The sequence below is a fragment of the Drosophila mauritiana genome, chromosome 2L, assembly GCF_004382145.1.
Source record: "Drosophila mauritiana strain mau12 chromosome 2L, ASM438214v1, whole genome shotgun sequence".
Classification (NCBI taxonomy): Eukaryota; Metazoa; Arthropoda; class Insecta; order Diptera; family Drosophilidae; genus Drosophila; species Drosophila mauritiana.
The window spans coordinates 17,567,427-17,587,134 of NC_046667.1; the positions used below are offsets into that span (position 1 = coordinate 17,567,427).

The 19,708-nt window shown below is 40.9% G+C and overlaps 1 protein-coding gene across 1 annotated transcript in view; it reads left to right on the forward strand.

Annotated features, from left to right (window-relative positions):
• Positions 1-19,708, forward strand: part of LOC117139667 (insulin-like growth factor-binding protein complex acid labile subunit) — a 48,995-nt gene that overhangs the window by 15,390 nt on the left and 13,897 nt on the right. The window contains exon 3 of the mRNA XM_033302143.1: positions 6,210-6,230. The gene's annotated coding sequence lies outside the window, so the exon portion shown is untranslated. The remainder of the gene's footprint in view (positions 1-6,209; positions 6,231-19,708) is intronic.

A 19,708-nucleotide genomic window follows, 5' to 3' on the forward strand; every position in this document is an offset into this window, starting at 1 on the left:
GGAAGCAGAAGCATTAATTATTAAAAGAAAATTTCATGCATGTGCATGAGGAAGCGGAGTATCCTTCAGAGTACTTATTCTATCAGCCCTCGTCGTCTCAGTAATTAATTTGATTTCATACATTCGGGCCAAGGAAATGCGAAAGGGCCCAACACAAGTCGAGTTTAATAATTTGAAAGGCAGCGAAAGAAAAAAGCCAATTACGCGAGCCCTGCACATTCATAATTTCCAAGAAAAATGAGTACTGATACCCGGCCAATGAACCCGGTTTTCAAGCGAGACAATAGTCCTGAAAACTCTGTTGTCCTGCCAGTTTTGCTTTCTACCGTACAGCCGTGTCGACATTGGTAATAAAGCGCTCACTTGCATTTGTCCAGGATGTTGAGTGCCCCTGTGCTTGTGTGTGTGTGTGAGTCGGGCTGTATGTCTGAGTACGTGTGAGAGGGCCAAGTGTGGCTGTGTGCGTTGGCTCGAATGAGGTTAAGAGCTTAATGAGTGCTGACAAGGCAACCTGTAGTTGACATATGACATTTTTATGTGCCCCGAAGCCTTCGCAACAAGGGTTTCCTATTAATACACATCCTTCTCACAGCTCCCAAGATGAATCCTTTTTGGTCCACAAGCACCTGCCCCAAGGTAAATGCTAAGGTTTTGACTTAATTAGTGCTAAGAGTTAGCCTCGTTTTTATATGCTAGTTGCTTGGGAAAATGAGTAGAAAATGTGGCACAGTTTCGGTCATTTAACTCGGGTATTTTGGGTCTCTGCGTGGAATGCCTGGGAAACAATAAGTTGGGTCAGTTATTTATGTGTGCGAGTGCTGTGGAATGTCGTTTATATAGTATCGATGAAATTCTGGAATTGAGAGAATCTTAGGGAGACGGCTTTGCCTTCAGGAAGTTAACAGTGTGGCCCAATGAACCCTTCTATTGGGACTACTAAAGTTTTTCTGTGCAAACATTTATATACTTTTCCTCGAGCGGATTGATTGACTCTTCTGGGTTATTCAGCTTGATTTTATTTGCCTCTGATACTCGCTCTCGCCTGACAATTAGTCAGAACAAGTCAACAAGTTATGCAGCCTGCATTGCCGCCCTGGTCAAACAACATGCAAACAGCACACATGCCGCATAAGCCACTATCTCGCCCCCTATATCCCTCTATCTGCTATTTGGCCATGCTGGGTGACCACTGGACCATTTTGTAGTTGGCCACGTTGTTTGGCATTGTTAACCACTCGTGGCCATTGTTTATTTGACTGCTGTTACCGTTGTTGATATTGCAAGCTGATGACATTAATTGTTACATTTCCAGTTTGCCCGTCGCTTGCGCTTTTAACGCCTGGCTGGCCACCAAGTTTTGGCTTACCCTCTCATCAAGGGACTTTCAACTCCTACGTACTTGTTTCTTTTTTGTTGGCAGAGATGGCATATCAGTTTCGTTAACGCGCTCTTGATTTATTAGCTCGACTTGGCAGCCCGCAGGCCGCATTAGTTTTTACGACGAATGGGAGACCTGTGCCAAGTTTGACAGCTTTAATTAAATTTTAATTAATTATTCATAATACACAGTCGAGGAGAGGGTGCTTCATGTGCTGCCGAAAATGTAGAGCCAAGAGGGTGTTGCATATTTCACGACCTTACAGGGGTGTGCCAGCCACTCACTGGATGAATAAATGCTAAGACATTTGAAAGCTTAAAGATGTGGAAATATTGCAAGCCGCGAGTTACAAGAACTTTACACCCACCCACCCCCAAAACTGTTGGAATTAGGGAAGTGGAGATTTTTAGTTGAAATGATAAAAATAGGATATGAACCCATCATATATTATAACCAGAGTGAACTACATAGTTGGGAATAAAACGATGTTGGGGGGAGATAGGGGACCTTTTTTCTTAGGTCACCAAGTAATCTATTAATATCATGGAAATTAACCTTGACTTGGTTTCGCTTCAGCAGATAAATTAAGAAGTGCAATTGCTGACCACTAATTAAGTGCCAAGTGTTTGAGTTCAAAAGTCATTTAAACGCACTGAACATCCCGCCGCAGTTGAGCAAATGATTTGACAGACAACCGGCTGCGGCAGCAAAAAATGGAAAAAACGTACAGCAAGTACAATGAAATCAGCAAGAACAGCAACGTACTCACGCAACATCAACAAGTTCATTAAAAAAGTAGGCACAAAAGCAGTAGAAAAAAGGCAAAAACCCGGCGATTGAAGCTCAAGCGAACGGAACCCCGCAAATGTAACGCTTCACTAGAACTTGGCAAAATCGTAGTTTTTTCCTACCCCAACTATACTCTGTTATCTGCAGTAGTCCCTGAATGTTTCAACATTGTGCTCACCTTCAAAGCGAAGGGAACAGCGGAAATGATGCGGCTCATTTGTGTGCCACCACAAAATGGTGGTGGCACAGAGGAAGTGGGATAAGTGCAGTGATTAAGGGGAGGACAGTTGGTTAACGCTTCCAATTAAAAAAATTCTGTCGGAGAATAAAGGGTTCTAAATAAAGTTGCAAGTCAAAGGAATTGACTTGTTGGAGCTTTGTGGAGTTCATTTAAATAAAACGTATAATTTTCTATTTGACCATGCTAGAATCCCAATAGGGCAGTCTTTAAAAATTTCATTGGGTACTATCCTTAATCAAACAGTAAAAGGGTAACCCTTTACCAATTTGAAACGCTGTTACAATACACTATAATATTCCGCTAGCGAAATGCACCGAGCTTATCCAGGTTAAACGTCATAAAGACAGCTATCAATGCAATATCCTGTACATTTACCAATTGTGGGAACACCTTCATAAGGAACGCGTTTTTTACCCCCTCAATACGGAAATCGTCTCACATGGAGTAACCCCAATCGAAGTGGCTTCGAATGGCTTTTCTGGGGGTGTTCGACGAAACCGGAAATGACTGTGCAATTGAATTGTGCGAAATAACAGGGTTCGAGTGCAAAGTAAACCTGCTGGAAGCACTTCCCGTATGCACATTTTGTTGCACCTTAATGGCGCCAGCCAAGTGTGTCGATGTCCGAGGTCCAAATTCCGCATGGAAAGGGAAAATGGGAAAGTGAAACCGTGAAAAGTTCAGTCCGACATTTGCCCTTTGTTATGCACATGCATTGTTAACAGAGGGATGAATCCGCCGACCACCCTGCTCCTCGCTTTCCCGGAAGTTTGTGGTGGGAAATTTCATTTATGCTGACACTTGACTTGACTTGCCCTGCTAGTTCGGCTCTTCCTTTCGCTGTTTGTTTGCTCGCCCTTTTTTATTCGAGGGGCCGGGCTTAATTTGCTGCAAATAAATAATGAAAACAGACGTTGAGCTGGCCAGTTCGATTTGGCCTTGGCGCCCAATGAAGTTTATATTGTGTTCGAGTTGTGCACTTTTTCCATTTCCTCCTCCAGTCGGAATGGTTTCACTGGGGAAAAATATTTAATTTTGATAATGTCACAAAAAAATGTTTTTGTGGAATTCTGCTACTATCGCATATTATATTCTTGTTTCGGTAGTCTTTGATCTTATTCACGATTAACTAATTTAATTATAAAGCTCCTCTACACAGAGAGTACGTTAAAACGTAAATGTCTTAAAACCAAATGACATAAAATTTTTGACAGTGCACGGACACTGGACCGGAAACGTGTCGACTGAGCAGCAGTCGGATGTCCAGAAGAAAGAGGAAAAGCGCCGAGTGGAAAGGAGCCAAGCAGATAGCGCTTTTCCTTCGAGCACTGTTTTTCCCCTCGTCCCTAACCTTGACTTGGTTTGCTCTTCACAGTTCGGTGTGACAATTTAATTGTTTTGTAATTGTTTAGACTTTACACAGAGCCCTGATTTATGGGCGAATTGATTGGTGGTCAAGTACCCCCCTTTGATTGACGGCCATTGAGTGACCCAAAAACGGGGCTCATAAAAGTTGCAAACACCTGATGCAATGTTGACTCAGAACCAGCAATTGAATACAATTGACAGAGGCCAAAACATATTAAATGTGCAGGAGATAAATATTTGTATTCTGACATACACGCTCTTGTTGATCGGATAATAAACTAAATTAGTTATGCATGCATATCTCTGAAAGCTAATCGAACATACCTTTCACTCTGCATTATTTTCAGGCCTATTTGGCTAGCCATAAATCCCCATTGAAATGTGGGTTAATGTGTGCTTCAGAGTTGGCCTTTTAATTCCTCTTTTGTCCCGGCAATAAATCTCCTCTCGGACGGGCAGGAAATGCAAGTGCAACATTTGTCTAGCCAACTTTTATCCAACCTCTAGTGGAAACGGTACAGTGTTGTCAATTTGACTTTTTCATAGCTCAACCGGCGGGTCGGTAATGTTAAGAATACGCTGATATTTTTATATATTACTCATTTTTATTAAAACTTTATAACAACCCATTTTACAATTTTTTTTTATCAATGGCTTTTTTTGCCAAAATTTAAATAAAGTAATTTTGACATTAATTGAATTTTGCTCCTTCTACTAAAAATGAATAATTTAGCTTTAGCTTTTTCCAGCACTAGTCTGCAAACTCACGATTAAGTACGTGTAGCGGTGGGAAAGTTTTGTAAATGATTGCAGTGCGTGTAATTGGCTGGCAGGGAGTAAGCTTTAAGACCAACTTCAGCAGCAGGATGCCACCCACCTTGCACAAAAGTTGCCTGCCGTTAGTTGCTCAAATGAAGTTAGCAAAACTGATTAACTCTCGGCAGCTTGGCTTGATTCTCTCCTCGAGCTCTTGGCCCACAGTCCTTAGCCCAGAATACTGGCTTCCTAATTGAATTTTCCCAGCGCAGTGCAGCGTCCAATAAAAATTAAACTCGCATCCCTCCTGCTGCTTAATGATAGCTTGTGCAGCGGCGGCATTTTGATGACTGTCATAATTTTAATGGAACGCTTGCTGCATTTGCAGCTGCATTAAAGCCCAATTGCATTTCGTCAGACGGCCCTTGGTGGTGACCTTAGCCAGAGGTGTCAGCATAAATCTTTATAGCCAGACACGCCCTCTTTTAGCCTTAATCTAGCTCTTAAATCCTTCGTGTGGATACTATAGCCAAGGGCTTTCGCTTGATGCGTCAATGTCGTTGTGATGCCATTTTAACCCTGTGTTTTAGTTTGGTTCTAGTTTTAGTGAAGGCCATTTATACTGGCACGCCCTCTGGCGGCTATGCGAAGTGAAGCCACGCCCACAAAGGGAGAATCACACTGGGCAGTCAGTTAGTCGCTCGGCTAATTTTGCTATTTTCCCATGATAAATGGCTGCGCTTTAAAACACGTATCAGGGATCTCAAAATGAAACTAACCCATATGCTTTTATGAATTGCTTTATGAAAAAGATCCTGAACGAAATTTGCAAAAAACTATCACCGAAATAGTGATACAAAAACTGCCTAAAAGTATACCACATCTTCCATATCACTATGGATGGTACTCCGCGTAGTAACGCAGCGCACCTGAAGAGTTTAGCGACTACTACTATTACTATTAGATACCCACTACTCATCCATGCAAGCAGCAGGCACAACTACTTAACAGGTGGTACATCTCGAACACTTGCTTGTTACTATTTAATGATACAAAATAAATAAATGAATTTAATAAAATATCGAAGGCTATAAGATCCGCTAGAGTTTCATATTTTACCTTGTGGTTTCTATTTATTAAATATAAAAAATAATAAATATTTAGAAGCGCAGTAGTTTTCAGAAAAGTTGAAATAAGGACTTACATTTTCTTATTGGTAATTGGAAAATTCTCTTTACATGCCACAAGTATGACAAAATAAGATGTATCCCCAAAAGCCTTAGCAAACAAATTCCTTCCGTACTACGGCATCCGTAGCTGGTATGTCTTTGGAATTAATGTTTCTTTTATAAATGCATGTCCCACTCACTCAATGACACTTTTCCGTAGGCTGTTTAAGCTCTACTATATTTAGTAAAGGTTACACGGCTGAAAAGATTGACATTTGCCATTGAATTTAAGGCGTTGTCAAGGTGAAACTGCTCTCATTGGCCTTAGAATGTAAATGTTGTATGTTATATGTGCCAAGATCCCTGGAGCATCACTTGAGCATTGGCCAAGGGGGCTCACTTTGAAATATAAAAATGTTTTCTACGCAGAGCTCTTCTGCTAATTGAAATAAGTCCAAAGTGGCCTGGAAACAAGTTTATTAATGAGTGCTTTTCTTTTTCTTTTCAGGACATCGTTACTATAGCAAAGGTGAGAAATTGGATATGGAAATATATCTAAATATATATATGAAATTAGTATAATATCAATAGGTAAACTAACTTCAGCTGATTAGCACTTACAACATAATTATATTAGGACTTTAGTCCTGTCCTTTGGCATTATTTCATATTCTCTTATCTCCTGGATACAATGCGATGGCATCTTTACTAAGAGGAGCCTTTAATTTATGCTCTAATTTACGCATTCTCCATCTCGTTTAATTAGAAGCTAAATTGAGCGTCTTGCTGTTCAAGCCAAAGACCAATTAGTGTCAATAATCAGCAAAGATTTTTCGTCCGCCTTTGCCGCTCTGATCCACTTTCGTCGCAATTATTCTTCAATTTTTGAAATTGAACGCACTTTTGATGGCCCCATAAAACGGAACATAAAATTTCATAAATACCGCATGCTTCGCATGAATTTCTTTGCGAAATGGAAATATGCCATTTAAGAAAACATTTTCTAAAAATCCATTTTTCGCTCTCTGTGTTTTTGCTTGATTAATTTTGCGGCTATAAAGGAATTTTCTTTGGGGAAATAAAAACGGATCAAAAAGGTAGCGCTTTTTCATGGCTCTTGCGAATTGTAACAAAATCAAATTATACAAATTTGCATTTAGTGGGCGAATAAATGTGCGGAAAAGTAGGCAGGAAAAGTTTTTCCTACACGAATACATTTGCAGCCAGCTGGAAAAGACTTCTGCCGAAGATGATGATGATGGCTTTTTCTTTGTATATTATTTTCTTTCCTAACTAATTTAAAAAGTTTTTCGGGCATCGGCATGCGATTATAATAAGCTTGTCATGCTGGTTGACGACCTGGCAAAGAGGGATATACGAATCTAATATATTTCTAATATAGTGGTAGCCAAAACACAACCATATTCATGAGTCTCAAATGAGTTGTGCAACAGTTTTTAATGCCCACATCCGAAAAGCACCGTATCATATATTTCAACTGTTTGTTTGCAATTTTTGATTAATGCGAGTGTGCGGAAAACGCAGCGGCAAATAATGAAATATGACTGGCTGCCACAAACAGAGCTTTCTCTGAAAACAACCAAACAACTAAAATCGAGTTACACGCAGATGGAGTGGCCTGCGATTGGGTGGGCTGCGCTGGGTAATATAAAATTCTATGAATTTGTACGTACATCATTTGAAAATCGTAAAACTTGCAAGTGTTTCCCGTATGTATGTATGTATATATATAAAGTCGGTGTGTGCTGACTGGGAGCTGTCATAAACAGGACGAAAAGGTAAGCTGTCTGCGCGTTTTCAGTGCCGACGAGTCCTGTTTTTAGTATTTTTTTATTCCTTTGTAAAGAGCAGACGCACATACACAGCCACAAAGGCGCATCCTTATGTAATTATAATGCCCTGGTAAAATGCTGATGATCCTGCAAGTGCTGCTGATGATGATTACTAAGTTATTTGCCCAAGTTTATGGCTGTGCAAAATGCAAAGGATTTTATACGCACCCGGGCCATGTGCACAAATTAATAATCTCCACTCGGGCAAATTAAATTTACATTGAAATGTTGCTGGCAGCGCTTCTGAACATTTTGGAGCTTGGCTTAAATTTGATGCGTGTGTAGGGTATAAAACTATTTGGAAGCCCAGTGAATGCAGCTAAAAACAAATAATATTTGGCTGCAAAATCAATACTGGGGTTAAACGGCAAGTTGACACGTAATGACATCATGCCAGTTGCTAATGAATGTCAGGCACTATATACGAACATATCGCCCCTTTCCAACTTTCACCTATCTGTCAGTCACTCTCGGTTCGTCTGCCAGTCATGGAAAGAAATAAAAACGCTTTTATTGTAATCCGCAATGTCAAAATGCTGCAGCGGATGTTTAGGCAAATGTGCGGACATCGGTGAACTCGTGGGAAAGCGTTTTCCTCTCCCCAAAGAGAATATATGTACATATACATATATGTACCTGAGCCTTATCGCATGCCACGCAGTTATTTCGGGCACAACACCGAATTTCTGCCTGCTAAACTATAAAATTTACCCTTCGGCATCGACCCAGACCGAAACGAAAAAATGGTTTAAGGTCTATTGATTATCCATTGATAAATGGTTGACATTTTTTGCCTCGGCGAGAGTGACTGTGCCACTTCAGGTTAAATAGTTTAGGAATGTCTGCCGCATTAAAAAACAATTTCCGCTAAATCACTTTCTTGGCAAGCAGGAAGGAACAGGGAGGAAGTCATCGCAGACCTGACTTGAGAAGAAATTTTCCGGTGAAGAAATTTTTCCAGCGTAAAAGAAAGTATGACAGTAAAAGTAAGCCACACGCCTTATGTAACAAATCAAGTGCCACAGGGTTCATACTCCTCCGGTTTTGCGAATGCTTTATGTCACTGGAAGGCGCAGTATAAAGCTTATTGATTTTCAGCACACTAAAACGTGGGACATGCGAAAATAAAGAAAGAAATTTTCGTGGGTGTATTAAACTCATTGAAAAGTTTGCAAGCTACAGAAACATGATATTTGTTTATTTGATCTAATTTGAGAAAATATTGGCTGGATTTACTTTTCTTGTAGTTCATTCAACTGTCTGCTAGACCGCAAGCTACGGCACACCCTGCGGCAAGAAAACAGCAGCATAAAAATCTCAAAGAAATATTAATAAAAGATGAGCGACATTAGTGTCTTGGTTTCGTTCCCTCCCATTACAGTTTCCAGCATCTCCACAGTTTTTTAGGATTTTTTGTAAATGTCCAACCCAAAACCGTAAAACGAAGGAGAAAACAACATTTTTACTACTTCCTTTTATTTTTTGCTTTTTCGGCCAGCGTCTCTAACCTCGAGCATTCTGTTGACCTTTTTCGAAGCTGTTTGGCTTTGGATTTAGCCATTGGGTGCGAGTTGCTTTAAAGGGTCGACGAATGCAAAAGGAGAATGTCATAAATTTGTAACACTTTTGCGGGGATCCAGACAAGATGACGAGCAGTGTGGTGGAAGGACGAGTCGGGAACAGGACAAGGGAAAGTGACACCAGACGCCAGTGATGTCGTTTTAGGTGTCGTTTCAGACAGTTTAAAATCGGATATTTTAGTTCAGAAACCCAACTTTTTCGGGTTTTATTAAATGTTGAAGTCTGAATGTTATTAAGTTAATATTTTAATTAATATGATTTAGAAAAATAATCATGCCGAGTACACCATATAAATATATGTTCTTCATTATTATAAAGTCTTGAAAGTTACTTAAAAATTTAAGATAAAAAGCTATAGTCAAGTAGAGAATATTATTGCTGTTATAAAAGTGCATAGTTTCGTAGAGTTTCGTTGAAATGTTGCAACCTTTTTAGCCATATTTGCGTCCTAAGTAATGACAACTCTATTTGGCGGCAATATCCCTGCGAGAGCAGAAAGGCAAACAACAAAATCCGAAACTTGGCCTATGGCACACAATTTGTCACACATACAGGGCACATAAATGAAATATACACACGAGTCGGAGATGACTGGACTTTTGGTTTTGGTTTCAGTTTCGGTTTCAGGTTCGCATTCAGTTCTTGTGACGTTACTTTGGCCTGGTTTTTTGTGGATGGAGCATAGTTTGCTGGACCATTTGATTAATAAATTGTTTAGAACACAAACTTACTGACTTGTGGCTAATAAAATATGAATGCTAAAACTTTGCGGGCGGCAGCATCAAAGGCCAGACATGAGTCGCAAATTAGTCATGCGCATATATGGCGAGTAATTTATGTTTGCGTTGATGTATGTGGCCCAGAGGCAGTCAAATTTAACCCCAGTTAGCATTAGTAAGTTGCCGCATATGCTTTCCCGGCGAATTTCCATAACGGAACGAGGCTTGTGTGTTGGAAAACCCAGCATGGGCATTTCCTTTTGGCCTGCACTGCGTATGCGTAATTTGATTTTTCGTTCCTTTTTCGTTTCGGCAATGATTTTTATGCCCTTACACATTTGTCGCTTTTCAAAAAAACGGAAGAAAAACTCTCATCCCTTTGCTTTTTGTTTGGGTCGCCTTTTTGATTACATCTCAATCAATTGGTGGCAGTTTTATGTTTGCACATTTCAACATCTTTCGGCTCTTCAAATGTTCATTTTTACGATGCCTGCGGTGATTCTGGTTGCCCCATGAAAATTTGTAAGCATTTCGAGTCCTTTCCTCTTTTTCCAACGTATCCTCAATGTATTGCATTACTTTTGTGTGAGTGTAAAAGTTTGTTTATTTCGAATTACCATTTTATTGTATTGTTGGGATGTCTTCGAACTTTATAAAAATATTTAAAATTGATTTTCAACTTTTTTACGTCTTGAATACAATTAAATGGGTTTGAAAGGACATGACCTTAAATTAGAAGAAGTTAACTAAAAAGTAATCAACTGCCTACCGCGGAAAGTAAACCATGCAAACTTAAAGAGCTGTTTAATAATTCTGTTTGAAATGCGTCCATTTTATTTGGTTGCCAAAAAATAAAAAGAACGCAAACAAAATAGAGCCTTGAGGGCCGGCGTCTGTCAGAATACAATTCAATTTTGTTTAGCAATCCTCCGCTCCTGCTTTTCGGGGGCAGAAAGCTCAGTGATCTGCAAAAAAGGGCCAAGTTATTTTATAAAATTATTTTTCATCTAGCAGAAGGCACGGACAGGGCCCAGAAGCCCAGTGAGTCGAGTGGCAGCATAATTTTCATTCAATTTCGCTCATTCGTTCAGCGTTTTGACCAGGTCACCGGAGTGCCTTTCCGGCGGCTGTTGACGATGGTATGCATTCATGGCTATTTGCCATCATTTGTGTGTTTATCCACTTAGAAATGAAGCGATTTGATTTCCCGGCAAATGAGCCATTTTCTGCAATCAGTTTGCATTGGCCGGCCCCACTGTCTCATCCCACAGCCCAGGATTTACTTGTAGTTTGCAGCTTCATTAAATCGCGTTGTGGTCGCCCTGTTATCCGCATCTCACTTTTACTGGAAGTGCACTTTTAGCACAAATTTCCTTTTCTTGTTGGCATCAGCTTCCTTTTGTTCTCGGGCAGCCAGCAAGGATGAGGTTGATGAGACGACAAGGACGTGGACGAGGACCGAGGCTGCCGCAGGCCTGGTCGTTCCACTTTGCCAGCACTAAAGTGTTAAATCGCATAATTATGTCTCTCATGGCGCGAACTTCACCTAACTGAAAAGTTATTCCGCGGCTGGCTTTGGCATCATTTATTCTTCGCACTTTCCTTCACAGCTAAGCTCACCAAGGATGAGGCAAAAACAATGAATGGCACACTTTTTAGAATAGGAAGACACATTTTAAACAATTGGTAGCCTCCAATTAAATGTACAATTTTTGCACTCAGTATCCAAAAGTCGACCCCATTTCCTGTTTGCTGTTTTTCCGGCTTTCACATGCTGCAAGTTCCTTTGTACTCGAGCTCTTTTATTTTCTTTCCACTTTCGCATACTATGCGAATTTTCTTGCACTCTGAGGCATTTTCCTTTGGCCATGTGTTTGCTTTGTCATCCGAGGCTCAAGCTCGACTTAATTATATTTTAAGTTGACTGCTTACATTAATACTCGCAGAGTAAAAAGGAACTGGAAAATAAAAATGGTTTTTCCCCAACACTCGCAGAGAAAGCAAAAGTTTTGGCCCAAAGCCTAATGACTAAATTGAGAGCAACTTTGCCAGAGTTCTCAGCACACATTAAAGGCAAATAATTTGCATACCCAACCCGACGGCCAACAACTCGAAAGTATTTCACTAACTATTTGAGTGGCGGAGGCGGAAAAATAAAAGCAAAAACGGGCTTTAATTGTGCGATCCCGGTCCTGTGCGAGAGAAATGGCTTGTAATAAATCTCGGCGTCCACTCACGGAAAATGGGGCCAGGCGGGAAAATGCGAGAATCCTTAAAGATAAGGCCCACTACTGGCGCTTATCTGGGCGTGAATGCCATGATGCCAAATCCCTTGTCGGCAATTCGAAACATTTAAACATTGAGTCGTCGACTGAGCTTGAGAATCTCGCAGCTTTTAGTCCTGGAAACGAACGGTGGAGTGTGCCTTTATTGGGCCACTTGTTATGGCCGACATGGCCAGCGGCTAATCTATAAAAAACCAACTCCCACATATGCGTATGCCAGCACAGAGAAAAATAGTCGTGACCAATTCGTATTATTGCAGCCAAATGAATTAAAAAGAATGTCCCCAAAGTATAAAACTACAATAACTCATTTGTTAAACATTGTTTAGCTTATAAGGAAGAGTATTGATAATAATAATATAAAAATAAATATGCTTTTGATATTCATTTCGTAGGCCACAAAGTGTTTTGTTTTTAGATAGGTTTTTCTTTCAGTGATAGTGCGGCAATGCGGGCGGAAGAAGTATCTTGACAGCCTACTTCTTCAAAACTGTTGCGTTGGCCGGAAAGATAAATTCTCGCCACTTGATTTTGATTCCCAGAAACAGTACATTAGGCGTATTAACTTAAAACAGTCTCGACATAAAGGTATTGTGCGACATGTGTCGCCTGTCTTTCAGTCTGGCAATGGCGTTTGTGCTAACATTTAAATTGTCGACACCGCACTTAGCCAATTTTTTGCACTATCAACTCACAAATATTAACTTTCAATTACCAGATGACAAAATCAGGTTCTGCCACAGCTCACCCGTGCGTGTGAGCGAAAATGTCTCTGAACGTAAATGGTTTAGGATGTGACAACATCAAAAGGAAGCCCAATAAGGATATCCAATATTTGACGGAATGGAATCGCTAATGCTTTCAAAGCTAATTGATTGAAGGACTCATAAAACCACAGCTGAATGTCCGCTTCAAGGACTTTGTGGTTTCCCTTATACAATTACAACGCAGGAAACATCTAATCACACACACTTGACAGATTATTTAGTCTGGCAAGTGGCTTCTAATGTATAATGAAATACGCGTTACTTTGCTTTGACGATTTGCCAAAACAAACAACTGGGCCAATGCATATTTTTTTATTTAAAGGAATAAATTGCCAACCTTGTGGCCTTCTTTGTAGATTTTATGAAAAAAGAACACACTTTCTTGTTGCGCTTCGTCAATACGTGGACTGCCGTGAACACTTATAAACTTTAATACATCAAAGATATACGTTCCCTTATAAAACTGGTATATTACATGAATTTGCTTATCAAAGCGCAATTGACACATTATTTTGATAGTCTGACAAGTGGCTTTTAATGTCTAATCAAATATGGAACCAGCGATAGGGAGCGGCAACCCCGTTGCATTCCGCCTGAGCAAATAGTACGGCCCACGAGGCGTATGCGCAATGCACAGACGTCAAAGTAAATTTTGCGAAATTCCGCTTGAATTGCGCACTGATGATGACAACGAGCCAGAATAGTAGTGAAGAGTGGAGAAGAAGCAGGATGACTCTGTGTTGGGCTCAGAAAAACTTGAAAGGGGGGGGTTGACGGTGGGGAAAACCGGGAAATGGAGCACGAAAAAAGTCCTGTCTGCCTCGGTTACAACGCAAATCGGTAAATTGCAAAAACATGTTGCCATCCTTGGCGTGAGCGAGAGGCTCCCTGATTGTGTTTGGGCTGCCAGAGTTCCCGTGGCCGTTGAATGACTGATGAATGAGCTGAAGTGCAGGGCCCCCGAGTGTAAGACTTTGAGTATATGAGTTTACGTCGACGCTGGAAAGCAAGAAAAGCATGCAAACAATGCCGTTAAAAGAGAAAAAGGGCGGTGATGGGTGGAAAACTGGTGAGCGGAAAATGAGCAGTGACAGGGGCAGAGAGACAGGGCTCATCCCATCCTTGGAGATGGAGAGAGAGACAGTGAGCGAGTCCTCCGTCAAGGATTCCTCACGTGCTTTTAGTTCCAAGACTCTGGCATACCTTTTTGCTAATTAGAAAATATTGGCCAGTAGCTTTTCAGGTGAAAAATGAGTCAGTTGAATCTTGAAGCAAGAAATTTAGAGCGTAATACAGATTTGTCACAGTAAAGTAATTAATTTGCAACAGTTATACAACATTTTTCTTAAATGAGCTTATATACAAATAAAAGAAAAACACAGTTGACAAAGAAGAAATAATGAGCTTAATAAAAATACATTCCTAAAATATAGAAAAGATAAACAATTCGCTTAATCTGTTATCGATGAGGTTTTCGTGGTTTTTTATTATCTCTCCAGGCATTGCCAATTTTAAACTGTGCCACATATATCACATACTCCCACGCTGACCCGCATTGGTGTGCCAAGCATCTCATAAATAATTTCATTTCTGGCGTCGACTAAATTGAATTTTTAATCATTATGCGAACAGCAACCCCATCGCTCGTCCCATTCCTCATAAAACGAGAGTGTGTGCGAGTGAGCCATAAAACGAAATTACACGCATATATCAGAGCATTTTGGCTCAAGGAATCTGCAGAGCGAAAATGGCGGAAAAAACGGCGGCAAAGACCAGAAATGTAGTTTTTAATTAAAACGAGCAGCTAGTTAATGGGCCAGTTTACAGCTAGTGCTGTTAACACTTTCTCCCCCAGTTTCTGAGATTTTCTTTGAACAACAAGCTTAGGCGACTGAGCGCTTTAAAGACGCTTTAACTGGAGGGTAGATGAAACGGGGTGGGATTGAGGATCCCAGGGTGCGGTTGTTGCCATTCCGTCGCGCATCTGAGATTGCAGTAGCCAAAAGCGAGATGAACAATGGCGGCGGGGATTTCCCATCTAAGCTCAAAAGCTTTAAATGCGCACTTTGACACAGACGCACGCTCGCAATGGGGAAAACGTAGAAGAGCAGACACCAGCATTATTGGCACACCGCAGGCACCACATGGCGTATGAGCAACGCGCTGCCATCCGCCATTTACCATTCGCCATTCGCCATTTACCATTTACCATTCACCAGGCCTTCGGGCCCGGCTTATCTGTCCAGCTGCACAACGACTAATAAATGTGTGTAAATTAGTTATCAAAGCCAGCGGATGAGGGAGAAAAGGGTCTGGCGCGTAATCATAACCTAGCATGAATTAATACGATTTTCCTGAAGTCCACATTACGTCTGCCAGCTTAGAGTTGTATAATTTTTTCACTAGTGCGATCGAATGTTAAGCGGGCTTAAAGAAGTAATACGGCAAACACGTGTCACTATGTGCTTATGGACCACTCGATAAACTCATTAAATGATTATTACTCTCATCTAAATACAAATGTATTTATAGCATAAATAAACAGTAACATTGTAACATTTTATTAAATGTATTGAAATATTCCTTCAAAATAGGTTCAAAAGGCAGTCATTGGCCAAACTCATAATAATTATTAAATTAATAGACTGATTATTAATTAAAATGAAATTAATTAAATCATCTATGGCATTTTCAAGCACTTGTGAATGCTATTGAAAATTGTATTTTTGTCCGACACTTTCCTGTTGAAGTGAGGCCATTAATCATATTGTTGGCGTTAATTTATTCATTCTGAAATGCCACAAATGACGCAGGGTCCCTGCTCTTTATTCTCGGTCTGTCACAATTCGGTTCAATCGCGAGTGCATGTCAAAATGCTCATTAATTCATTGAACTCTGGGTGTCCACCCCGTATCCAAAAACTAAGCGAGCATTATTGGGTGTATGGGGAAAATTTTCCTTAAATTTGCATTCATCAATTTGCTACCCCACTTGCTGTCCTGGCTTATTATTTCAATCAATTGCGGAAGGATGGACTGAAGAGCAGGGCAAAGCAGCAGATTCAGTGAACCGATGATGACCTGCTTTTTGTCATCCCACTGCCCTTCGTTTCGCCCTGCGTTTGGCATTTTGTTCGAATTGACGTGAAAAGAAAATATGTTTTCCCTTCTCCGGTTCCCAGTGGCTCCTGTAAATGCCTGCGTTAATTTATCAGTGGCAAATATTTTGCAATGGTAAGCAGTACTTCGCCCGTTTCAGAGCCCAAGAAGGAGGCCAAGGATCCTTGGACTGTGTCGTCGTTTAATATTTATAACAACAACTGAAGGCCACTCGGACGCATTTAACTTCTGCCAAAGGGGGACGTCTCCGAGCGGCTTTTTAATTACATTTTCCGATTGCCAGGACCTCAAACTGCTTTCTTGCCGTTCAAATATTTGCCGCATAACATTTTTACGAGGCATTTTTCCATTAAGATTTTTCGTTACCATTTACCCCTTTTTTCCGGGCCTGTGTGTGTGTGCATGTGTCGCATTGTATTGACTTTTAAGCACATCAACCGCAAATACCGCATCGGATATATAGGAAAACTCAATCAAACTGTTAATCGACTTGTGGCCCATCGCCAGGAGCCCACTCCCTTCACAGGATCTCAGTCGTGCGTGGGCTGAGCAGCCACCCTTCACCCCTTTTGATTGTTTTTCCATGAATTTCCAACCATAAAATGTCAATAATATGTTTGCTCTCGGCACTCCCAACCGCTGCCCTCCGCATCGCAAAATTCCGCATGTGTTTGCTCTGCTTTTGAGGCCTCGTGGTCTCCATTTCATTCAGCACCCAGGAGCCATCAACTCTCGGCAATCGACCTGTTCAGTGTCAATAGGCAATAATAAATATTGAAACGTGTGGCGATGAAATGGAACAGCTTCATTTGCTTTGAGTGGGTCGCAGGATGGGTCAAGATAGGCCCTGATTTGATGGAGTTTAAACAAGTCAATTCCATTAAGAGTTGCAGATTGAAAAATCGGGTTTTTATTTATTTATTTATTAATTGCACCAGCGGAAGGCTAAATTTTCATTTTTGAAGTTGTATATACGTACCCTAATGCTAACATTAATGTTAAAATATATTTTTGATAAATATATTTTATTTACTTCTCTATACTACTGATACATTTTAAAGTTTACAATTTTACCCAAAAAATAGTATCAAATCTAAAAAAACTAATTCACAAACAATATTTTACGTGCCCTGAAAATCATTTGGTATTCAACTCCACCTTTAATTTTGGTTCCCAGTGTCCACTATCAATATTCATTAACATTTTAGCCTCGAATCCGGCCTTGACACTTGCAGTTTTATTTTTGTCCCAAATGCTTCTGACTTAGAAATGCCTGTGAAAGGCATACCATGTTCGACATTCTCAATTGTCCTTGGAGCTAAGAATGACTTTCCACCCACGAATCGAAAGCTATTTGACTCAACCGTTAAGAGCCAACGCCAGAAGTCTCCGATGTCGGTTTCCAGATCATCAAGAGCCACCCAACTTAAAGTCTGTGATTTAATTGGAGTGACTCAAATAAGTTAAATTAGACGAATCTAATGAAGAGGCTGTCGCATGTGCGGCAAAGAGATAGAGGACTTAGCCTGTGGACCAAGCACACAAGCCTGCTCCTTTTGTGTCCTTTTGCAGGACATGCCACAATGAGCTGGTGTGTGTGTGTGTGTGCGAGAGAGCGTTGTTTTGTGGGGAGCGGTGGCCAAATGAACAAGCGGAAACAATTAGCGTTGTAGCATTATTTGTAACGTGCCGTTTGGGAATCTCTCCCCCCGGTCTTCCGTTCCGTAATTAAGAGTCTCATTAAAAAATGATAAATTTAAATGGAAACATCTTCTGCCTGGGCTGCCGTTGCCCCCACGGCTTTTGTGCATCTGCAGACAGTCTCGAGTGCTCTTCAAGAATCTGGGCTCCGCAGCATAATTGAAATACTTTGCGAAATTTAAAGCCAGCGAAAAGTTGCTCTACGGAAACTCAAATAGAACAGGGAAATACCTAAGGATTGGAACTCCTTTGTAATCGACAAATTGGCGCCTTTGCCCAGTGCAAAGCTGACAAATCAAAAACTTTTGCCAAAGGTTCAACTTTATTTTGTTGTGGAAAATAAAGAAAGAAAGTTTCAGCATTTTGGTTTGCGAAAATCCAATGACATTTTCTCCACCGCAAACGAAAATGTATACCATTTACGGAATTACCTGTTAAAACTCATTCGGCCCGCTGGCAATTGAATAAAAATAAATTCCGCATTGTGTTCACTGTCAGCTTAAGTGGAATTAAAGTGCATTTAAAATTAAAGCTCCTCCTGCCGCACATAAAGTGCATTTAAATCAGTGAGTTGTGAGTCCAGGTGCCTGGATAATTAAAAGTTAAACGAGCTGAAGGAAGAACATTTGAGGCAAGCCCTTAATTCAATCAACGCGCTATTAGTACGCCATAATCCTCTGCCTCGTGCACTGCGAATTTCTTCTGCATTTCTGCAGCATTTGCAATTCAATTAAGGTGAGGCTGAAAGCGGGCCAAAAACAATGCACTCACGCGGCGTGAAGCGTTAAAAATGCAATCAGAGGCAAACAAAGCGCACAAAAGGAGCCGTAACTGTGACCATGACCAGGCTTCAGGTACGAACTAAAGCCGGACAGGTGCCACGTCTCTTTATCCACTGAACCCCCTTTTAGGTATTTTTTTGTCTTTTTGTATCCACCTGAAAGAAAACCGCGACCAAGACGATGACGACGTCGCTTGGCTCCGCTGAAAGTTAATATCTTGCAACGCTTGGCCAAGTGAAACATAACACACTGGGGCCGTAAGTGGAAGTGAAGGGTTCTTAAAGCCCCAAGTTGTGTTAAAAGACGGCTAAGAGAAGCTGACCACACGCAGCTGCTGAGTTTTGGGATGGTGAAAGGTAAATGGAATCATCGGAAATGCTCCTTAATGCCGCCGAAGATCAATAAGGGCGAAGAACTAATTGGCATCAATATCTCAGGGAGGGAAGCAGAAAGAGTTGCACTGAAAAAAGTACCAACAGCGAATTTAAATAGTTAATACAATTATAGCTGAATTAGCTTATTTTAAAAGCGTTTAAAGTTAATTATATTAATTATTTAAACTACATTCTGCAAGTGGAGGAAATTGATTTCATTTAACTTAATTTAAGTGCGGTTGTGTAAACCAGACTCCCTTTATTTCGAGTGCACTTTTCTGCTGTCAATATCGGTGGTCAAGGTGTGTGCGTGTGTGGGTGGGGGTGTGCCAGAGTAAGGGGACACTAATCCCTGTTTTAGGCATCATTGCCTCAAAAGATTGCTGCTCATTTGCCGTGCCTAATTGGCCAATGTCAGCTTAATGTCGTCCCCTCCGCTTTAGCTTCCTGCCCCCTCTCCTCCACTTACTTCGTCTGCTCCGCACTTCCGCCTAGAGCACACAGATACACACCGCCGACACACGAACTCACACATGCACACAAAGGAACACCGTCTGTGGGCTCTGTGGGTGTGGCCGAAGCTAATCGCATTGACCAAATGACCCAAAAAACAAGCGACAAAATCTGCAGCTGATTGCACACACCCAGAGGTTATCCTGGCAATTTTATATAAATTTGCTCGTGTCCACACAAGGGCAATTACATGAAAATTCTCACATTTGAGTGTGAAAATAAATCAAGGAAAATACGTTATTTTTGTAGGAAAGTGGCAACTAAGAAAGAGGACGAGGAGGACGTGCCATTTGCTTGTAAAGAACAATTACAC